Source organism: Oryzias melastigma, linkage group LG10, assembly GCF_002922805.2.
Source record: "Oryzias melastigma strain HK-1 linkage group LG10, ASM292280v2, whole genome shotgun sequence".
Taxonomy (NCBI): Eukaryota; Metazoa; Chordata; class Actinopteri; order Beloniformes; family Adrianichthyidae; genus Oryzias; species Oryzias melastigma.
The window spans coordinates 25652091-25659219 of record NC_050521.1 but is presented as its reverse complement, the minus strand read 5'-3'; positions in this window follow the sequence as shown (position 1 = coordinate 25659219).

The following is a 7129-nucleotide window of genomic DNA, read 5'->3' as shown; positions in this document are numbered from 1 at the left end:
CAGGCATTTCCTCAGAGCAAACTGAAACGGACTCAAGTTACAGAATGATGTTAATCAGACATCAGAGGTCCTGCAGGAGTTTGACGTGTAAAGGAGGCGGTTCCTTTAAACTGCTGCGATAAAACACAGTAATGTATCACATGCTGCTGTACAACACACAAAAACACAGACGTGGCCTGTAGGCAAATCCAGATGACAAGAACGGATGCACAGATGTACTCTGCTTGCATGTCTAACCTTTCCCAGGCAGGATAAAACATGGACAACTAGTCAGTCTCTTCCTGTAGGGGAAAACAAATTGTTCCTCTCTTCTCCGAAGCCACTCTCCCCCCTCAGGACACCGACTCTGGAAATAAACAATTAAAGTTTGATCAACTCCGCTCAAAGCTTAGATGTCATCATGGCTCAGGGAGGACAGACATGAACACGGGAAGAAGGCAGCGCTGTGTCCTGTGGCTCCATGCACTCAACAAAGTGCATCCTCTTTCAGTTCAAAGGCTTTAAAATGAACCAACCTTCCAGTCGGTATCGAGTCTTGGCATTGACTTTATTTAGCAAAAACTAAAAGAAAACTCTGCTTCCAAAAGCTATTTGAAGGTCTGTCTTGTTCTGCGGTTAGTGGTCACATCTGATTTACTAAGCAAAGAAACTTCAAGGTCGTGTGGATGCAAATTGAGCCCAATTATCACTGATGCTAAAGTTTCTGACAGTGTGGTTTAATTTCCTCTGTAGAAGGAAGTCTGGAAAATAGCCAAACATTCCAACTTGTCTTTGTGTTTATTCTTTCATTCAATGATTCCACATTTCCTAAGCTATTAATTGATTTCATTCAAAAGTGATTGTTAGAGTTCCATTTGAGAATTGTTTTACTTTTAAATATTTTTTTTTAGTAAAATAAACCGAACAAAAGAGGAACTTTCATTGATTGAAATCATGGTTTGTTTGTTTCATTAGTAATTAATTGTCTGAATAAGAATTTCTTCAAATTTTATTTTGATTTAGACCCAATAAGCTTAATTTGTTGAGTTAATATTAACTTTTAGACAAAGATTAATTCAGTATGGATTACCTCTACATTTTTAAGACAAACTTTATAGGATTTTAGTTTTTACAAAACTGTCTTGAACTCATGAAATAATTTCCCCACATGGCAACAATTGATATTGAGACGGACGTTAACACTTAAGAATAAAAGATTGTCATAATTAATCAGAAATGGGGTAAAATTATGTTTTTGCTGATTATTTTTTTTTCCTCTGAAAATATGTTCATTTTGTTGTAATTTGCTGCCAGGTATAATTTAATTTGATTTATTTTTAAGCAATTTTCTGCAATTAAAAGAAAAAAGACATTAAAAAAATATCAAACCCATTCTAAACATGTTTGTAAACTGATTAGAAAATAGCAAAAAAAAAAGAAAACAATGCTACTTTCTTAATATTACATTTGCCACTTATAGCAGGCCTACACACACTTTAACGCTAATTCCATGGAATATAATGATTGTTAATTAGAGTTTAATTAATTGCTTGAAAGGGAGAGAAAAAAAAGTAAATTTATATAATCCCACCCCTGTTGTGTTTTACTAATCTTTTGTACATAGTTGTCATAATTTGGTTTCAATGTTTATTTAATGTTTCAGTTACACTCCAGATTATTTGACTTTGTTACAAAAAATAAATAAATAAATAAATAAATAAATAAATCACAATTTACCGTGTTCCCCCGCATATTTGCGTTTCTTTATTAGCAGATTTTTATTTTTTTTCAGTCACATGACTCTTCTGGTTTATCATATAAACTCAGACAACTCAAGAAAAGTTTGATATGCTGAAGAGTTATCATCTGCGTCATAAAGTACACTGCTGTACAATCTTTTGTTCTGCATCTTCTCCAGATTTGCGGATGTCCCTTGTCCTTAACCCCTGAGAATAAAGGGGGAATAAGTAGCCATATGAACTTGTTTATTGGATAGTTGTTTTTGCATATTTCAATATTATATCATTTTTAGAAATGTATTTTAAGTTTTTTGCTGTTTAGTTCAGTTATAAAGCTTTAAATAAAAATCGTTTTAAATCTGCATCTTCTCAGTTCTAAAACAATGTATAAATCTATGTTATTGTCTAACATTGGACTGTTTCAGGAATAATATTTACAGAAAATAATTGGTAAAATATTTGTGTTGAGTCTAAATTTAGGTGATTTTTTTTATTTTGGAATGACAATTCAAATAGCAAAAAAAGGTATAAAAATAAGAGTAAAGATTTGACTTAAGTAGAAAAAAGATTTCTATAGATTAAAGCTTTACTATAAGTGTGAAATGTCTGACATTAGAGCGAGTGGTTTGCAAACTCCAGTCAGTTTTTAAAATCCACAGTCTGAGGTCCACATAATGGGACATTACTGGAAGCACTGGAGTGCCAGCACAATTGGCCTTACAGTAAACAGATTGGCAATCGATGGAGATGTATTTCATGAATTGCAAGAGGAACAACGGGGCCTCAGTCGGATCATCCCTCACGACACAAATGCAATTTCCCCTCTAATGCTGCGGCACAAGAGGACATATTCAGCGTTTGCTTGCTCTCAGAGAGGATTTGGTTGGATGCCCGGGAAAGGCTCGCCCGTGTCAGCAAGTGTGTGTTGGGATGCCGTTTGAGAGCCAAAGAACGGCAAAGGGCTTAAAAATCGGAATCAACAGGAGCGGGCCAATTGGAGCGCTGAATGAGTTGCTTTTCAGGAGGAAGAGTCTTTGCTCGCTGGGTGAGATGTAATCCTCATCCCCTGAAGACCGACGGAGGCAGAAAGACACAGAAATGAGGATGAGACGGGAGGATTGGGGCAAGCAAAGGGCAAGTTTGGAAAGGAAGCAGGTATAAAGGCAAAAGAAGAGAAGGAAGTGGAATTAATTTAAATGTTTATCACTTTAATTAAAAGTGTTTGTGCTTTAATTGGATGAAGGTTTAGCTTTGCCTTGCTTGTGAGTGATTACACTTGGTTTAATTACTGTGGTTGCCTAGCTAGAAAGAGTATTTTGGAAAAAGTGCAGAGGCTGATTGAGATTTTAAATTCGTGGGTTTATATTTCAGAATACGTGCGGGCCATAATAGTCTCTTCCAGTGGTAATGAGGGAGCCTTCAACTGGTTAACTCAACCAGTGAATGTCCTCCAGTAAGGACTCACAGTCGCTGTCAGAGGCTAACAAGCAGGACAAAGACCGGCTCTTTCAAAAACAGTCATTAACATTCAGCATTGAGTCATTACATCTCACCACCGTGTCCTCATTTTCTATCAAGTGTTTCATGTTCAGCAGGTTCCACATTTGCATTTTTCCCTCTGGTGGAGCTGTTGTTTTATTCCTGACCTCACAGAAAGTTTTAGTGTGTTTTAAGAGAGCTCTAAAAAAGTAACTGAGAAAGAGGAGACTTCATATGCTCACTGTGAGGGATACAGGAAGTTGGTGTCTGCGCATCTTTTTTTCTCCATTTTTGGTTTTAGTGATTAACTCGATCTTTTCTCTATTGACTGATCTGTACCGCCTCTAGTTACAGTCTGTATCATCCACCTTTGTTTTTTGAACCATTCTTTATTGTCCTAATGTGAACCTGCTATGTTTGAATAAAGAAGGCTGACATGAGATGTTAAACACAATCATTGTTGGAAAATATATTGGGTTCATATGTTTGTAAATCAGAGAGTTGGGTCCAATCCAAATTCTACCCCTACAATTGTAGAGGCATTTGGAAGGGTAGGCCTATGTTCCTCTGCATCGTGAAGGAGAAACATTCGACGTAGGTGTTCTCTGAAGCACAGAAGTTTACGTTTTATTGACTTCTCGTTTCAGCATGACTTTCTAAAGTTATAAAACCGATGTTATGTATTTTCCAAGCGTTAACGTAGATGACTGGTGGAAATTGATGACGTCATCAAGGGTTAGTGTAGACCAAATTCAAAGACAGTACTTTTTTTAAGACTCTTGGTAGAAGGGCTAAATGTGGGGGTAGGGGAAGAATTCAGTCCCTACCTCACAATGTGTCCCTGGTGTTCAGGTCCAGGAGGGGTCAGAGCCTGCAGACACTTTTAGCAGAGCATATAACGTGGCAGTGGCTCCATCATGCCATTGAGAAGGAGGTGAGGATAGACACGATGGAACACATCAACATCTTTGTGGGCTACTTGAGTTTCCTCAGCGGCTGCAGGAAGAACATCCTCTGCTAGGTCTTTGTGATGAAGGATCTGATGGTCAAATCCACACTTGAGGTGATAGGCAATGTTACAAATGTTCACATGCAATAAAAAGCCAAACTTTTTTATTCCACTATGCCTATTCAGATGTAAATCTTCAACAGAAACCGCTGTTTACCCCCAAAAACTGTAGCTTCAGTCCTCTGAAGTCATAGCTAAGTTTTAATAAACACATATATAGATGAAGGGATAGATTTATATAGGATATAAGATGACGTCCATTTTTTCTGTATGAAGAGAAGAATTTCAAGCCTTTTCCTGAATATCAGCTGTGCTGTTTTTCTCTCTCAGGAGTTGGTTTCATTTCTGCACAAGCTTCTTTTCGCCCATAAAAAGGCTCCACATTTGATCCCTATCAACCTCACAGTAATTATTTTCCAGGTAATGAATGCGGAGTACAAAAAGCTTTAGGGTCTTCCTCCAGGGACAGTTTTCTTTTGAAATGATGATTGCAGTTCTCTGTAATTTAAAACCTTTACAAAAAGTGTCCAGATTTTGAAAAGCTGCATCTTCAGCTTTTTTGCACAAAAGAAATGACAAACATTATTAACTTTAGTATCGGAGGGTCCAGAGGTTACACAAATCGTGGTTCATTCATGTCATTGAACACAAACTCCTGCACTTTTCCCCATTCTCACTTTTTTTTCCGCTCCCTGACTCGGATGGCCTTAATTTAGCATCAGAATTCCATTTCAGATCAGAAAGAATTGTCTTCTGATGGGAAGTAAGACAGACTCCTGCAGAAGCAAACAAAGTGTTGTTGCCACAGCTTTAACCTCCGGCTCTCTGTGACCCACTTCCAGCTGAGAGCCATCTCTAATTGCAAAGCGTCCCTCTCCATCTCTGTCCGATGCCGGCTCTGCCTTCTGTGTGCCTGTCACCATCACTGCGACTCTCTTTATTCCCCTTTTTCTTTTTGTGTACCTAATTGTGGGAGTAAAGTGTAACTGCAAAGAAAATCAGCAAGTGTCACATGAAAATATTAGCCTACTGCTATGTGACTGCGGTGAATCTGTTGCCATGCAACGTCCATTTGAACATTTATCCCTCCTGTTACCTATAAAGGGCCGCATAATCCGGCATATTTGCAACCTGCATGCTCATAAACCAGTTTCCATGGGACAATATTGTAATTTAACATCACAGTCAATTATAGAAACATTTGATTGGGAACTCAAGCCTTCTAGTCAAGTGTGTTACAAAGTATGATTCCCGTTCATGTTGATTTGGCATGAAATCTACACGGAAAGATCAAATGAAACTGGAATCGCGGGTGTTGAATTACAAACGGACGACAGAGCAAAGCGCCTCTGAGTGTCAGCGGCGTTCTCAGGAAAAGAAGAGACTCAGTATGTCTTCTGCTCCAGTAAAGACCTCTGGGACTGAAAGAACACAGAGCGCCTGAGTGACAGACTGGGAGAGCCAAAAACCGACTACAAAAACCTTGCATTTGTTGAATTTCCTTTTCAGAGAACAGCTGCAGATGTCACAAACAGACGCGGGATTCCAACAAACCTTGTCATTTAGACTTAAACATTAAGGAACATGAGAGAGAACAGCATTTTCAACATCTTATTAGTCTTTGATCTCAATGGTGAGTTTGGAAATTACATCATTTGATTATGATGAGTTTTAGCCAACATCACGAGACTCTTCTCTATGTAAAGCTCTATTTTAGGAGCTTTAGAGCTTCTTTGAGGAATGACATATTGTCAAAAGCATGATAGAAAAGGTGTTCAGAGTTAGAGGCTTCATTTTTTTTGTAGCACTTTGCATATAGAGACCAATTTCAGTCTATACCATTTTTTTTTTATTTTCTTTCTCTCATGTGCCACCATATACAAAGATTCATACAGGCACCATAAAAAACAGAAACAATGTAACATGAGTGAAGAGGAGCACGATGAAGACCAGGTCTTATTATTCATGCCCCTTAAACAAAACACTTCACAACTTTGGCCATCCAGATCACGCACATCCACATAACTACTTACATGTTTTTAAAACAACACCATTTTCAATTATTACTTTTTTAGACAGTTCAACTGTGACATTTTATTACAATACTTTAGGAATTACAGACTTTTATTCTAGTAAATACTGAACCTCTTTGCCATAATGGAGGTAAATAAAACTTTCCTTCCATTATTACAATCAGTAATCAAATTTTCCTCAAATATAATCTGGAACCAATCGGCTTTTAATCTTTCACACATGGTCACAACTGTATTACCACCATAGAAATCAGATCGACCAAACCTTTTACCATGGATATTTTGAAAGTTGCAGAGGACAACTTTTTGTGTACTAGTGGAGATGTGGGAGGAGTCTGGAAATGTGTGACCTTGTTTATGCCAGCAGACAAAATAATACCAGTTCATTCAAGGACTCTGGAACCAGTTGACTTCTTTTACTGGCTGTCACCAGACATTGATTGGTCAGTGGTTGAAGTTACTAAGCTGGGAGCACCTAAAACCTCAGTATGACTTTTTAAGAAGAGTATGCTCCCAGCCTGGAAGAGAATAAGAGCAGTGGTGGTTAGTATGACATTTACTTTTTGTACAGTTTCAGGTTCATTGTGGAACTATCCCACCCAGCAAGGCCAAGTGGTCCGGCAGAGGTAGCAGGGTTGTGGCCCAGACTGCCGGTCCTGGGCAAACACAGGCGGGGGCCTCCATGAAACTCCATAGAAACCCATTCAGAGCCCACATTTTCTGCCCACTTTTAACCATATGGGGCCCACTTGGCCTTTCTGGCGGGGATACTGTGCAATGTCATTAAACATATTTGGAAAATAAACCATCCATCCATCCATCCATCTTCCTCCGCTTCATCCGGGACCGGGTCGCGGGGGCAGCAGTCTAAGCAAAGATGCCCAGACTTC